Raw genomic sequence first — 17656 nt, forward strand, 5'->3', positions numbered from 1 at the left:
ATATATATACATTTCATACACTCCTTGAAAACCTCTGTTATGAAAATTATAAACAGAGTTGCAATATCCAATGAATTTGGAAAGGAGAAAACCTTGGCATAAACCTGATATCTTGCTGATCAGGCAAAGATACCAATAAGTAACTTTTTCTACTAGTAGATGGACGAATTCCCCACTGGTCATCACCCTGGCCGCAATAGGACCTTATGCTGGACTGCCACTCAGCCACTTACGCATTTGATGGACTCCCACTGAGCCACTTACACTTTCATGGACGCCCACTGAGCCCATGTTGCTTATGCCGACTCAATAGATGGACTTACTTCCCGAACGTTGGGTAAGTAATCAATTCATTTATCAAAACAGCAACCTCGTTGCGAATATAAAATACACCACAGAGCCGGATCCCTCAGGTTTTGAGCGAGTTAAGATCTTCTTTGAAAGGAAGATCTTAAATATAAAAAATGAGTTTTGGGATCCGCTCTAACTTTTAAAATCATTTTGAAGACTCGAAAACATTTTTAAGAATGTTTGGAGTAATGCTGATTTAATGAAATAATTCAGTCCCGATATGTTAGAAAATATCTGAATATTATTGTTTAAATAATATTCCCAACAAGGATGATTTTTTTTATAATAATAGTTGAAGTAGAAGTTTTTAAAACTCATACTTGAAATGAATAATAATAATTAACCAAAGATATACTTATACGAAAGTATGATCTTTATTTGAATAATCGAAAATAAGTTTGATTATCGAAACATTATTCTTTAATAAAATAAAGAATATTATTTAGTAAATAAGCGGAGTCATAAGTCCTCGAATGAATATTCAAAATAATATTCATTAAATAGAATAAACAGAGTCATAAGTCCTCGAATGAATATTCAAGATAATATTCATTAAATAAAATAAACCGAGTCATAAGTCCTCGAATGAATATTCAAGATAATATTCATTAAATAAAATAAACCGAGTCATAAGTTCTCGAATGAATATTCAAGATAATATTCATTAAATAAAATAAAGTTATCGAATAAACCTTATTCGATTAATAGTTTTGAAAACTATATCAATATATATATATATATATATTAATATATATATATATATTATACTCGGGAACATCGACTCCCGGTTTAGAAAATGTTCACCTTTGGGTCCCCTATACTAAGGGTATACGTAACTAGTGCTTATCTCTAGCATAGGTATTATGCAACTTATAAGCATTTGAATCAACAATCAGATATCAAGATTACGAAACAGACATGCATATATACCATATCAGCATGCTTCAATATATCGCAAAATTTGCTAATAACAATCATGCACTTATCACAAGATAATGCATATACATATGTACATCACAACAACAGTATAACGGGTAGAAAACTTGCCTGAGCGACTGGGGGTGGAAAAAGTCCTGGGATGAGTCTGGTAACCTATAAACCACATATAAGTTGAAATTAAACCAAAGTCGCTTAAGAATCTATACTTTAACCAATTAGACTCTAACGCTCGCTTTGCGCTTAATGATTCTTTTAAGTCGCTCGAGTACCCTCGGCTCCACCATTATTAATAAATTACCATTAAGAGTTTTAAGGCGATTCTTTCGCGAGTACCTTACCAACTGCCTAATACACTTTACATAAATGTTTCATACTCCAATTAGTCATTTAAGGTCCTTAACCAATGTTTCAAAGTAAGGCGAAGGGTAATGGTTCGTTCGCGAAACGCCGTTACTTAAAACGGTCATTTCTCCTAAACCGTACATCGGATTCAAACGAACCACATATCAAAACGAAGCTCGTAACATGAACTATCTAATAATGGCAATGGTAAAAACATAACAGTGAATTCACGGGTCCTGATCTTAAGAATAAAAACAGTCTAAAGTAAATCGGGCATTACGACGGCTATGTTTACGCGATTACCAAATTTTATCCTACTCCAAATCACCCACAAATCAACCACAAATCAACCATACAACCAAACTCCATCCATACCATACTACAACAGCCCCAACACCTCAAGTTTTCCAATTTATATTATTCTCAAACATGAACTAAAACTATACTTAAGTTCATTAACTAATTACCAAGATTTACCACTCCAAAAACATCACAAAACCAACCAATCTCTAAATACACAATAACCATGCCTCTCATGAATCATAACAAACAAAACCAAACCTAATACTCAAAGTAAAGTTAGGGTTTGGAGGGGTTATACCTTCCTTGGAGTGATTAGAGTAGCTAGGAAGCCTTAAGAAGCCTTGATCTAACCTCCTACAAGCTTGATCTTTCAAAGAAATTAAGAACATAAAAATTAAATTCAAGAAAGTACTATTCACCATCTTCTTGAATGATTTATACGAAATGCTAAGAAAGGATTTTGAAGCTAAGATTCCTAGTAAGTATGTAACTTAACTAGGAGAAGCTAGGATAATTACCTTGTAAATTAGCAAGTGGAGGAGCTTGGACTTCCCATTTCTTAAGAAAGAAGCCGAGAGCTTCTTGAAGAAAATGGGAGTCAAATTGTGTTTTTGTGATTTGTTTTGCCTTGCCTTGGTTGGTTGCTTTTGTTTTGATTAATTACTTTTTAACCATGGTGAAATTTGTGTGGTTTATAATCAACCAACACTTCCTTCTCTTTTTGGTCATGCTTATGTCACTTTCCTATGTCATCTTCCCATAATTGTCCTCTTCTTGTTGGTGTGGTGACATCATCATCACTAACCTCTTTGATTAGCTTCTAATTACTTGGCTAATGACCGCTGATCTGTTATACGGTTTGCTTAACTTTCATTCTCGTTTATCGTTTGAGGGATCATACCCGGGATCTTATTACTTGGGTCTCCTTAACCTTTCTCAATACATTATATTCCTTTTATGATCCTCTCTTATAATCCTTGAATTTAAATCCTTTTTATCCTGTTACCTTATACTCAATTCTTTCGGTATCTGGTGGATTTTCGGGAAAAATCAAAGTGTTCGAATTTGGATTCTGACGATCTTTACATACACTTATATACCATACAGAGTACTAATAAGATCTCAGAATAACAATAAAAGAACCCCTACATAGTGTGGCATGAAAAGTTTTCTTAATCAGCATAATCAGCAAAAACACTATTCATAAGGGTTACAAAAAGTTCAAAATTTTGGGGTTATTACACTGGTGGCTTTGAGAAGGTAATGGATGGAACTATTACCTTGCTGACTTGTACACTTAGATTCTTCTCTCCCTTTTTGTTAGCATCAAGTAGATCAAGGGTTGAAGTTTGAGCAGCCACCAGTTGCTGTAGTAGAAGAGTTTGAGTTTGTTGATTGATAAGGATTTGAGCAATTGAGTTCTCCACTTTGACAGACTTGAACCCAAATCCTCAACCTTTTTATTCAAGTCAGATTCTTTCCTGAGCTTCTGGTGTATGTCTGTCATGCTTGACTCAGGAAGTTTGGAATCCAGTCTCTTATGGAGATCCTCCTTGAATAGCTCAATAGAACGCTTGAGTTCATCCACATCTTGATTATGTTTGAAAGTTTGAATTTTATGTAATTGAAGAGACTCAAGATGGGCCCGTAGAACACTTTTTGGTACTGGCATTGTTGGTGGCTTGAATGGCAGATTGAGTGTCATGGATGAGCTTGAACAAGGTGGATTTAAAATGATGATAGTTGCAGTCTTTTGTGAACATCCAGGATGGAGTGTCTGCATCTCCCCCTATGTTCCTGCCTACCTCTTCAGCATCCTCTCCAAGAGAGTCATCCCCAATTGAATCACTAGAAGCACCAGAAGGATAATCAAAATCATCACCAGCTGTAGGTGGAAGAGAATTGATTGCATCATTTGCCCTTAGCATAGAAGCTATAGTGGGCACCAAGTTTAGAGTCTTCTCAGCATCCTCATTGCCTTGTTCAGCTAGAATCTGATATGCTGGAACAGGGTGTGTAAATGCCTCAGCATCAAAAGAGACAGAATCTAGAACAACTTGATATTCTTGCTGAAATAGTTTCTCTTTATCTGCATCATTGACATCCATTAACTCGCTAGCAATGGGATCTTCCCATTCTTCTCTACCTGCCTTTCTCTCATTTTCTCTCTATTTTCGCATCAAGGGCTCCCTTGGCTACCCACCCTCACACCCTCACCTTCACAATCTAAGGTGGGACTCCTCTCACTAACTTTTTCCATGCTGGAAGAAATAACATTATGAATTTCACTATTTTCCTCTCCTTTTTCCTGAGAGCAACTCAGCCTCTCACTCAAGTCACTCCCTTCCCTCAATCCTAAAAGTGATTGTACAACTACTAATTCGTCAACACTTGTCACAATTTTGGAAATATCAAGTTGTGTAGAGACTTATAACGAATAAGAGATATCTGTCGAAATAGCAGTTGTGAGTATAAATGGATGACTGCTGTTAGGCATATCCATCAAGAGACAGTCACTGATCAACGGATGAGAAATATCCATCGAAGAGGCAGAAATGAAAGAGTTAGGAGTTAGAACTATAGTAGAGTTTGTGGTGATTGATTTGAGATTTGTATGCATAGACTTATCAGTAGTGTCAGAAAGAAAGGACAAGTGAGCCAACAAATCATCAATAAGATGATGGTCACTTGCTTTAGATTTTGCCTCCTCCATTAGTTTCAAAGTATGGAATCAGGAATTGATATGTTTATCATATCCACATCCAGTGAGTTTGTGGGAGAATTGTGTGTGTGAGGTGTTTCAATTATGAGAGAATTTGGCTGTGACTCCACATTCATTGGAGCCACATCAATCTGAATTTGAGATGGTGCATGAATTGAGTTTTTGACTGTAGTTGGCACAGTGTGTGCACCCTGTGACTCCCCCAAAGGTTTCAACTTCTTCTTTCTGATATAGGCTTGAGTTTGGTCTGGTGTCCCTACCCCTTTTGTTCCGTGCTCTTGAGAAGAGCTATTTTCAATAGTTACATCATTTTGGGAGGATGCAACTAGCAATGTGCTACTTTCCTTATTAATCACCACAGCCTGTTGGGAGACTGTGGTGTGGCTAGGCTGGGATTCACTAACCTCTCTCACCTTATCCTTCGGGCTTCTTTTATGTTCATCTTGTCTCTTACCTTGCTTATCACCCTTCACACTCCCTTCTTGTGTTGTGGTAGTTTTTAAAACTGGTTTCTGTTAAGAGAAACAAGAGTGTTGTTTCTTTGATTTGGATTTAGAAGTTTTTGGTTTTGTGGCTTGGGTAGTGTAACACCCCCAGATCCGGGGTCAGGGATCCGGGTCGTCACGGTCTTTCTTTCCACAATATCACTTCACTTAATTAATAAATAACCTTATGCTGTGACCCCACACTAACACACACCACAACCTGTTATAGTCTCAGAGATGAAATTGAAATAAGTACAAGTCCTTGAATCCACAATTAAAAGTTATTACAACCCAAAATGATTACCTGATAAATTTACAGTTAATTGCCATTATCTGCCACAAGTTATAATTATACATAATTAATTCTCAAAAGTAGAATGCCTGATCTACCAATAGATCTACCTCTGCAGCTATAGCAGCTACAACATCAACGGGAAGACGCGGGACGCTTCCCACGCGCTTGCGCTGGGTCTGCTGGAGTCTGGCCATCTTTCCTAACTGTTGTTGTGTGATGAAGAAATAAAGCAAGAGTGAGCCTTACAGCTCGCAAGATAATATATAGCGATAACAATAATACAAGTATCTAAATGGATACTTACTAGAATCTTTTATCATGTGTAAGATAATTACTTACTAGATATAAGTTTTAAAAGAAGATGAAGTTACCAATTAATTCACTATACTTATACCATTTTTAGAAATCTACTTGAACTACTATTGTTCAAAGTATAATAAGATTCACGAGGTCATCCCATAGATGAGACAACAAATAAAACTTGAAAATATTTGATCTTTGAAATATTTTGAAAATAAATGAAGTTACGAGATACTTCATTCAATGGATACACCAATAAAACTGTTTGACCCTGTCAATGCTTCGACAACCACCCATTAGTAGCCTTTCGATCGAAATGCTACGGGTAGGGTTGCAGAATTATCCAAATGGATGATGAACTCATTACGGGAGTTTGCCGCGCCAGGAAGACCACTTACGATGATCAGTCGTAGTAGTACAACCCCACCATTTTCTACATGTAGAGGAGAACCTGTCGGATTTACTTGTCAACCGAACACTGAACTCCTAAGGAATGGACCGCCTTAGCGGAACTTCCAGGCCATTTGGGCCAATATAATAATACGGCTGGGCCGGTGCTACTCGGCCACTTACGCCACTCCTAGTTCAGATGAAATCCATGACTCTGAAACGTAAAGCTCGTCCCCACTTTCCCCAAGTAGAAACTTGTTGATACGGCTCCACCAAGAAGTCGTATCTAGTTGGAAAGGAAAACTCACCGATATTTCCCAGGCGATGCCTGTTAATGGATTAACTTGTTCCAAGAATTTTACTTCCCGAGTATTGGGTAAGTAATCAAAAACTCTTTTATCAAGACAGCAACCTTGTTGCGAATATAAAACACACTACAGAGCCGGATCCCTCAGGTTTTGAGCGAGTATTTAAATCCCCTTCAAAAGGAGGATCTTAAATATAAAAATGAGTTTTGGGATCCGCTCTAACTTTTAAAAATCATTTTAAAGACTCGAAAACACTTTAAAGAGTGTTTGGAATAGTGCTGATTTAATAAAGTAAATCAGTCTCAATAAAAAGAAATATCTGGATAATATTATTTAAATAATATTTCCATAAAGAATAATCTTTATAAAAATAATTGAAGTAGAAGTTTTAAAACTCTTACTTGAATGAAAATTAAATAATCAAGGATATACTTATACAAAAGTACTATCTTTATTTGAATAATCGAAAATAAGTTTGATTATCGAAACATTATTTTTTAATAAATTAAAGAATATTATTAAATAATAAGCGGAGTCATAATACCTCGAATGAATATTATAATTAATATTCATTAAATAAAATAACGGAGTCATACATCCTCGAATGAATATTCAAGTAATATTCAATAAATAATATAAAGGAGTCATAAGTCCTCGAATGAATATTCAAGATAATATTCATTAATAAAATAAAGTTATCGAATAAACCTTATTCGATTAATAGTTTTGAAAACTATTACCATATATATATAAATATATATATATATATATATATATATATATATATATATATATATATAATCTACTCGGGATCCTCGACTCCCGGTTTTAGAAAATGCTTTTACCTTTGGGCCCCTATACTAAGGGTATATGCAAATTACCGCTATTCTCTAGCATAGGTATTATCAACTGAACCAACAGATATATATGGCAAGAATACGAAACAGGCATGCATATATATACCATATCAGCATGCTACAATATATCGCAAGAATTTGCTAATATAACCATCATGCATCTACTACAAGATAATGCATATACAAGCGTATACATCACAACAACAGTATAACGGATAGAAAACTTGCCTGAACGACTGGGGGTGATAAAAGGCTCGGGACGAGTCTGGTAACCTATAAACAACAAGTAAGTTGGAATTAAACCAAAGTCACTTGTAAATCTATACTTTAACCAACTTAGACTCTAACGCTCGTTTTGCGCTCACTGATTCTCTTAATTCACTCGAGTACCCTCGGCTCCACCATTTTTAATAAATTAACCATTACGAGTTTTAAGGCGATTCTTTCGCGGTGTCTTACCAACTGCCTAACACACTTACCATAATTGTTTCATGCATTAATTAACCCTTTTTGGTCTTTAACCTATGTTTCAAAGTAAGGCAAGGGGAAAAGTTTCGTTCGCGAAACGCCGTTACTTGAAACGGTCGTTTCTCCTAAACCGTATATCGGAATCAAACCCTACTACTTACTTTGTTTGATTCAAAAGGCGAACATCCCCTACATATGAAAACGAAGCTCGTAACATGAACTATCTAAACATGGCAATGGTCAAAATCTAGCAGGGGGTTCTCGGGTCCTAATGTTATGAACAAAAGCAGTCTAAAGTAAATCGGACATTACGACGACTATGTTTACGCGATTTCCCAAATTCAAACCAATTCAAACAACCACAATTTCAACTCCAATTCACAACCCAATCAAACCTCCATCTAAACTACATTACAACAGCCCCAACTCAACTCATTGTAATCAATTTACTTAACCCCAAAACTTGTATTTAAACTATACTACATTCTTTAACCAACTCTTAAGATTTCAACAAATCAACCACCACCATTCCAACCCAAACTCTTAAACAAACAAGTTTCAAGCTACTCTATCACCATAATAATCAAAATCATCTTATTATACATAGGAATCTAGGGTTTGGAGATGATATACCTTCCTTGAAGCGGTGGGAGTAGCTAGGAAGCCTTAAGAAGCTTTGAGAAGTCTTAGGGATGCTTGGATCTTAAAGGAAAACAAGAAAAATACAAGTTAAAAACTTTGAAATCACTATTCATTATCTTCTTCATTGATTTATTGAAGAATATTGAGAAAGAATTGAAGGCTTAAACTCATGATATAGCCATAACTATGCATAAGGATGATTAGGGAATTATCTTACTAATTTAGGAAGCCTTGATCTTGAGTTTTGAATTTTCTTGCCTTTGAAATAGTAAAAAGCCGAGAGCAAGCTTTTGTTGAAGAGAAAGAAATGATTTTGTGTTTTGATGAAAATGATTTGTTTGGCTTGGTTGATTTGGTTTTGTTTTTGTTTTAGTTAATTACCTATTTAACCTTGGACTTTGTGTGGTTCTCATTCAACCACACCTCCTTCCTTCCCATGTCATGCTTATGTCATGTTATGATGTCATCTTCCCCTCTTTGTCCTCTTCTCATTGGTTGGGTGACATCATCTTCTCTTATCCCTTTGATTAACTTCCTAATTGTTTGCCTAATGACAGCTGATCTGTTATACGGTTCGCTTAACTTTCGTTTTCGTTTATCGTTTGAGGGATCATACCCGGGATCTTATTACTTAGGTTCCCTTAACCTTTCTCAATATATTATATTCCTTTTATGATCCTCTCTTATAATCCTTTAATTTAAATCCTTTTTATCCTGTTACCTTATACTCAATTTTTTCCGTATCTAGTGGATTTCCGGGAAAATCAAAGTGTTCGGAATTGGATTCTGACGATCTTTACATACACTTATATACCATATAGAGTACTAATAAAATCTCAGAATATCCATAACAGAACCCCTATATAGTGTGGCATGAAAAGTTTTCTCATTCAGCTAAAACACTATTCATAAGGGTTACAAAAAGTTGAAAATTTTGGGGGTTATTACAGTCTCCCCTCCTTAAAAGGATTCCGTCCCGGAATCAAATAGAAAACAAATGGGGGTACTTTTCTAGCATTGCGCTCTCTAGTTCCCAAGTTGATTCTTCTACATTATGATTCTGCCATAGTACTCTGACTAGCTTGATCACTTTGTTCCGAAGCACCTGCTCCTTCTTATCTATAATCCTTACTGGCTTCTCCACGTAAGTCAGATCTGGTTGCATATCCACCTGCTCGTACTCCACTATATGTCTGGCATCCCGATGATACTTCCTTAGCATTGACACATGGAACACATTATGAACTTGTTGCAAGTTAGGGGGTAAGGCTAGCTCGTAAGCTAACTTTCCAATCCGTCTTAATATCTCAAAAGGTCCAATGTATCTTGGGCTTAGTTTTCCTTTCTTTCCAAATCTCATTAATCCCTTCCAAGGGGATACCTTTAGCAGTACTAAGTCCCCGACTTCGTATTCCTTATCCTTTCGGGCTAGGTCTGCATATTTCTTCTGTCTGTCTTGGGCTGCTACAAGCCGTCCTCTGATAAGATCCACTATGTCTTTGGTCCTTTGGACCACTTCGGGTCCGAGCATCTTCCGCTCTCCTAATTCATCCCAGTATAAGGGAGATCGACACCTTCTTCCATACAGGGCCTCATAAGGCGGCATTCCGATGCTAGCATGAAAGCTATTGTTATAAGAAAACTCGATCAACGGCAAGTGATCATCCCAACTTCCTTTAAAGTCTATTGCACAGACTCTCAACATATCCTCTTGTGTCTGGATGGTCCTTTCACTCTGCCCATCCGTCTGGGGATGGTACGCGGTACTCATATTTAACTTGGTCCCCGCACATTCCTGAAAGCTCCTCCAAAATCTGGAGTTGAACCTGGGGTCTCGGTCTGAGATAATGGACGCTGGGACTCCATGTCGTGTCACTATTTCCTTAAGGTAAATGTCCACCAGTCTATCGACTGTGTATCTCTCATTGATAGGAATGAAATGAGCTGACTTTGTCAGTCGGTCTATAATTACCCATATGGCATCATGATTGGCTTTCGTCCTTGGCAAGCCTACAACAAAATCCATCGCTATCTGTTCCCATTTCCATTCGGGAATCTCCAGGGGTCGTAAAAGTTCACTGGGTCTCTGGTGCTCTGCCTTTTCTCTTTGGCAAGTCAAACATTTGCTTACCCATTCTGCTACGTCCCTCTTCATGTTGGGCCACCAGTAATATTCCTTCAAATCCCTATACATCTTGGTACTTCCCGGGTGAATGGAATACCTTGAACTATGGCTTTCATCCAAAATCTCATCTTTAAGCTCTTGAACGTTTGGAACCCAAATCCGGTAGGAATACCTCATTATCCCCTTATTGTCCCTCTCAGTATGGATCTCTTCTCCAGTCATTGACTCTCTGCCCTCCTTCATCATTCTTTCTTGGCATAATCTAATCTTTTCCAATAACTCTGGCTGCATTGAGATCTCAAAAAGCTTTTCAGTTCCGGTTCTGGTTACCTTTACTTCTATTTCCATTCTCTCAAAATCCCTTATCAATTCTTCCGAAGTCGTTATCATTCTGAGTCTTTCCTTTCTACTAAGGGCATCAGCCACCACATTGGCTTTCCCTGGATGATAGAGAATCTCACAATCATAGTCCTTGATTAGTTCTAACCATCTCCTCTGGCGCATGTTGAGCTCTTTCTGCGTAAATATGTACTTGAGGCTCTTATGGTCTGTGAAAATCTCGCACTTCTCTCCATACAAGTAGTGCCTCCAAATTTTCAAGGCAAATACTATTGCCGCGAGCTCAAGGTCATGAGTAGGATATCTAATCTCGTATTCCTTCAGTTGTCTCGACGCATACGCAATCACTTTACCGTGCTGCATAAGCACACACCCTAATCCTTTGTGCAACGCGTCACCATATATCACAAAATCTCCTTTTCCGTCCGGCAATGCCAACACCGGGGCCGTTACCAACCTTTTCTTTAATTCCTGAAAACTGTTCTCACATTTCTCTGTCCATTCAAACTTCTCTGTCTTACGAGTAAGTCGTGTCAAAGGGGCTGCGATCTTCGCAAAGTCCTGTACAAATCTACGATAGTAGCCAGCCAATCCTATGAAACTCCTTACCTCTGTGGGTGTGGTTGGCCTTTCCCAATTTGAGACCGCCTCTATCTTAGAGGGGTCGACCAATACTCCTTCTTTATTGATCACATGTCCTAAAAACTGTACTTCGTTCCGCCAGAATTCACACTTCGAGAATTTGGCAAATAACTGTTCTTCTCTGAGTATTCCTAGAGCTATCCTCAAATGCTCTGCATGTTCTGCCTCAGTCTTGGAGTAGATCAAAATATCATCGATAAAAACTATCACACACTTGTCCAAGTACTTCTTAAATACTCTATTCATTAAATCCATGAAAGCCGCTGGGGCGTTGGTTAATCCAAAGGACATTACCAAGAACTCATAATGCCCATACCTGGTACGGAATGCTGTCTTGGAAATATCTTCGGGTTTAATCTTTAGTTGGTGATATCCAGTTCTCAGGTCGATCTTGGAAAAATAAACAGCATCCTTTAGCTGGTCAAACAGATCGTCTATTCTAGGTAATGGGTACCTGTTCTTTATGGTTAGCTTGTTCAACTCTCGATAGTCGATGCACAACCTCATGCTCCCATCTTCCTTCTTAACAAATAAAACTGGTGCTCCCCACGGAGATACACTGGGTCTTATCATACCCTTATCCAAGAGTTCCTGCAATTGGATAGCTAATTCCTTCATTTCTAACGGGGCTAACCGGTAAGGTGCTTTTAAAACTGGCGCCGTCCCGGGAGCCAATTCAATAGCAAATTCAATTACTCTATCGGGTGGTAATCCCGGAAGGTCTTGTGGGAATACGTCTTCAAATTCATTGACTACTGGAATATCTTGTAAGTTGGGCACCTCCTTCTGCGTGTCCACCACATAGGCTAGGTAGGCCTCATTTCCTTTTCGTAGCATCCTTCTGGCCTGGGCCATAGTCAAAAATTTCTGCGTCTGCCTCTTTCATCTAAATATAACTTCTTTCTTTCCTGGGATATTTAACTTAACTTTCTTCCCTTTACAGTCTATCTGAGCATCATTGCTAGATAGCCAGTCCATTCTCAAAATTACATCAAACTCCCCTAATTTAAAAGGGATCAGATCAACACTAAAAGATTGTTCCCCTATGCCTATCTCACAGGCTGGGTGAATCTGGTTAACAGGAATAATTTCATGATTGGCTATTTCTACTTGTAAGGGTTCTATCAAGGGTTCAGCCTTAAGTCTTAATTTACGCGCAAAGTCCCTTGATATAAAAGATTTAGTTGCTCCCGAATCAAATAAAACGTTTGCACTGACTGAATTTAGAGAAAGGGTACCTGCTATCACATCTGAATCTTTCATAGCATCCTGGACTGTCATGTTGAAAGTCCTTGCAGTAGGTGGCTTATTGGAGGCAGCCCTGCTGGCTCCTGAAGCTGCTGGTTTGTTCATTGGGCATTCCCTCTTCCAATGACCCGGGCGTCCACACTGATGACAATTGGTGGTTGGAATGACGGCAGGGGCTGACGAAGGGCATTTGTGAGAATAGTGGCCCACTTGCCCACACTTAAAGCAGGTTACTGGCTTTCCCTTACATTCCCCAGAATGCATTCTTCCACAAGTGTTACAGGTTGGTAATGGGGGTCGAGACTGGTTGGAATAGGACATTCTTGACTTCTGGCCGCTCTGGCTCACATTCATGCTCATTGGCCGCTTAAACCCAGTGTTCCTTCCCGGTAGGGACACTGCTCCTCGATTAAATCTAGTTGGGAAGCTCCTTCCTGCGGAACCTCCACCCATGCTCATACTTTTCCTCTTTATTCCCTTCTTCTCCCTTTCCTTCTGCATCTGTTCACTTCCGGCTTCTACAATCGTTGCCTTTTGTACCAGAGTGGCATAGTCCGTAAGCTCAAGGATTGCCACCCTATTCTGAATCCACGGTTTCAGTCCCTGCTGAAACCTCCTAGCTTTCTTTTCCTCGGGGCTCACAAATTCCGGCACAAACCTTGATAACTCAGTAAATTTCGCTTCATACTCTGCTACAGATAAATTATTCTGCTTTAGCTCCAAGAACTTGAGCTCCATCTGGTTTTCCATAAACCTCGGGAAATACTTTCCCAGAAACAACTGACTGAATCTCTCCCAGGTTATAATAGCATCTGTCTCCATGTTTTTCTTGGCCTCCCACCAGTAGTTAGCCTCTCCTTTCATAAGGTAGGTAGCAAATATAGTCTTCTGTGCCTCATCGATACTCAGAATCTCAAAGGATTTCTCCATTTCCTTTAACCATGCCCTTGCCTCAACTGGGTCGGCTGATCCGTGGAACTCAGGGGGCTTAAGGGACTTAAAAGCCCTGAAAGAGTTTGCCACAACATTGTTATTTCCTTGAGGGGGGGGGTGGGTTGACGTTCCAAGTTCTGCCTTAGGAGTTGCATGAACTGGCCCATGGGATCCATGCCTGGGTTTGGTACTGGTTGCTCAACCTCAGTTTCTCCTTCTTCAGCCTCTGTCTCAAATCCCTCAACATCATATGTTTCCTCTTCCTCTTCATACAGGGAGTCATCCTGTTCCACATAATCCTCATCTTCCTCTTCACTGTGTTCCTGGTTTCTATTGTCCTGATTATGGCTTCCCTGGTCCTCAGATCCAGGGTTCGCCCTAGTTCCAATCTTTCTTGGCGGCATGATTCTGATAATAAAAAAAATTATTGGGAATTTCAACGTTAGGTCACAATCATATACAACATTGTGACTTGCACAGCTCTTATAATGGGGAGAACGTATATCGCAATTCTATTATTTTACGACAGTTCTAATAAGAAGTGCAGTAATAATAATGATAAGAACAGTGATCTCGTCACTAAGGAACTGAACCGAAAGGAAACAAATATATACATAATGCGAGAAATACATAGTTTGATCTGGTCAAAAGTACAACAGTGCTACAGCCATCTGTCCCAAAAGTGATACACAAGAGTCTATCTGTCTAGTCAGAAAAAGGGATGCTATATACAAGTCAACTATCCCGGAAAATTGGCTCTTACTAAGGCCTCGGCTAACTAGACAACTAGACTATCCCATCGTCAGTCCTGAATCATACACCGGAGCGGGTCAGCTCCCATACCCTTTCCATCGCACGACGGAAGATATAGTCGGCCTGCCGCCTGGAGATCCTACCATGCCTGTCCCCCTGGAGCGATCTGAGCCTCGCTCGGGACGTGAGCTCTATCCCCGTAAGCTCCCTCCTCAAGGATCGGGGTATAGAAGCCCTAGTCTCATAAGCTCGGGTACGCCTACCCTCCCTCTCCGCATCCAACTCCCTCCTGGCCTCATCCAGTCGGGCCTCAGCAACAGCCACTCGGGTCCTCAGTACATCCTGAACATAGCCGTGGGCTAACGAAGACTGCCTGTGGGCAGGGTCAAGATGTGGTGAATCCGGAGCCGCTGGGGGTGCCTCCTCGGTCTGCCTAGGCTCGGAAGTATGGGTCTCTGAGCTGTCATCATAGGGGATCCAAGATAGTGGTGGAGGGGTAGGAGCTCTGACCACCGGAAGTGTGGGTAAAGGGGTACCAGCATAAACTACCATAGGTCCGACACGCTCCTCAGCTACTGGGACCTCATCCGGGTCCTCCCCATCTGGAATAGCAATGACCTCTGTCTCTGACTCCTCTGAGGGGTCCTCCTCATCTAAAATAGCAATGACCTCCGTCTCTGACTCCTCTGAGGGGTCCTCCTCATCCTCTTCCATCTCAGGCTCCTCCTGATCCTCAACATCTAGCAGTGCCTCATCACGCTCACGCTCGAACATCTCAGGGTCCTCTATCTCAGGCGCCTACACATTAAACGAGCTAAGTTACTATCATGATACTTATAAGGGTTCCCACAAGGGTTTTAACTGTCAGCACTACTTTAAGTAGTCTGACCATGAACTTGGCAAGAGTTCTTATTATCTTTGTGAGTTTGTTATTATATCGTCGCATCATCTCTGAGGTTTATAACGCTTAGCTCTGATACCATTTCTGTAACACCCCCAGATCCGGGGTCAGGGATCCGGGTCGTCACGGTCTTTCTTTCCACAATATCACTTCACTTAATTAATAAATAACCTTATGCTGTGACCCCACACTAACACACACCACAACCTGTTATAGTCTCAGAGATGAAATTGAAATAAGTACAAGTCCTTGAATCCACAATTAAAAGTTATTACAACCCAAAATGATTACTTGATAAATTTACAGTTAATTGCCATTATCTGCCACAAGTTATAATTATACATAATTAATTCTCAAAAGTAGAATGCCTGATCTACCAATAGATCTACCTCTGCAGCTATAGCAGCTACAACATCAACGGGAAGACGCGGGACGCTTCCCACGCGCTTGCGCTGGGTCTGATGGAGTCTGGCCATCTTTCCTAACTGTTGTTGTGTGATGAAGAAATAAAGCAAGAGTGAGCCTTACAGCTCGCAAGATAATATATAGCGATAACAATAATACAAGTATCTAAATGGATACTTACTAGAATCTTTTATCATGTGTAAGATAATTACTTACTAGATATAAGTTTTAAAAGAAGATGAAGTTACCAATTACTTCACTATACTTATACCATTTTTAGAAATCTACTTGAACTACTACTGTTCAAAGTATAATAAGATTCACGAGGTAATCCCATAGATGAGACCACAAATAAAATTTGAAAATATTTGATCTTTGAAATATTTTGAAAATAAATGAAGTTACGAGATACTTCATTCAATGTATACACCAATAAAACTGTTTGACCCTGTCAATGCTTCGACAACCACCCATTAGTAGCCTTTCGATCGAAATGCTACGGGTAGGGTTGCAAAATTATCCAAATGGATGATGAACTCAGTACGGGAGTTTGCCGCGCCAGGAAGACCACTTACGATGATCAGTCGTAGTAGTACAACCCCACCATTTTCTACATGTAGAGGAGAACCTGTCGGATTTACTTGTCAACCGAACACTGAACTCCTAAGGAATGGACCGCCTTAGCGGAACTTCCAGGCCATTTGGGCCAATATAATAATACGGCTGGGCCGGCGCTACTCGGCCACTTACGCCACTTCTAGTTCAGATGAAATCCATGACTCTGAAACGTAAAGCTCGTCCCCACTTTCCCCAAGTAGAAACTTGTTGATACGGATCCACCAAGAAGTCGTATATAGTTGGAAAGGAAAACTCACCGATATTTCCCAGGCGATGCCTGTTAATGGATTAACTTGTTCCAAGAATTTTACTTCCCGAGTATTGGGCAAGTAATCAAAAACTCTTTTATCAAGACAGCAACCTTGTTGCGAATATAAAACACACTACAGAGCCGGATCCCTCAGGTTTTGAGCGAGTATTTAAATCCCCTTCGAAAGGAGGATCTTAAATATAAAAATGAGTTTTGGGATCCGCTCTAACTTTTAAAAATCATTTTAAAGACTCGAAAACACTTTAAAGAGTGTTTGGAATAATGCTGATTTAATAAAGTAAATCAGTCTCAATAAAAAGAAATATCTGGATATTATTATTTAAATAATATTTCCATAAAGAATAATCTTTATAAAAATAATTGAAGTAGAAATTTTAAAACTCTTACTTGAATGAAAATTAAATAATCAAGGATATACTTATACAAAAGTACTATCTTTATTTGAATAATCGAAAATAAGTTTGATTATCGAAACATTATTCTTTAATAAATTAAAGAATATTATTAAATAATAAGCGGAGTCATAATACCTCGAATGAATATTATAATTAATATTCATTAAATAAAATAACGGAGTCATACATCCTCGAATGAATATTCAAGTAATATTCAATAAATAATATAAAGGAGTCATAAGTCCTCGAATGAATATTCAAGATAATATTCATTAATAAAATAAAGTTATCGAATAAACCTTATTCGATTAATAGTTTTGAAAACTATTACCATATATATAAATATATATATATATATATATATATATATATATATATATATAATCTACTCGGGATCCTCGACTCCCGGTTTTAGAAAATGCTTTTACCTTTGGGCCCCTATACTAAGGGTATATGCAAATTACCGCTATTCTCTAGCATAGGTATTATCAACTGAACCAACAGATATATATGGCAAGAATACGAAACAGGCATGCATATATATAACATATCAGCATGCTACAATATATCGCAAGAATTTGCTAATATAACCATCATGCATCTACTACAAGATAATGCATATAC

The sequence above is a fragment of the Apium graveolens genome, chromosome 9 (assembly GCF_009905375.1).
Source record: "Apium graveolens cultivar Ventura chromosome 9, ASM990537v1, whole genome shotgun sequence".
NCBI classification, from domain to species: domain Eukaryota; kingdom Viridiplantae; phylum Streptophyta; class Magnoliopsida; order Apiales; family Apiaceae; genus Apium; species Apium graveolens.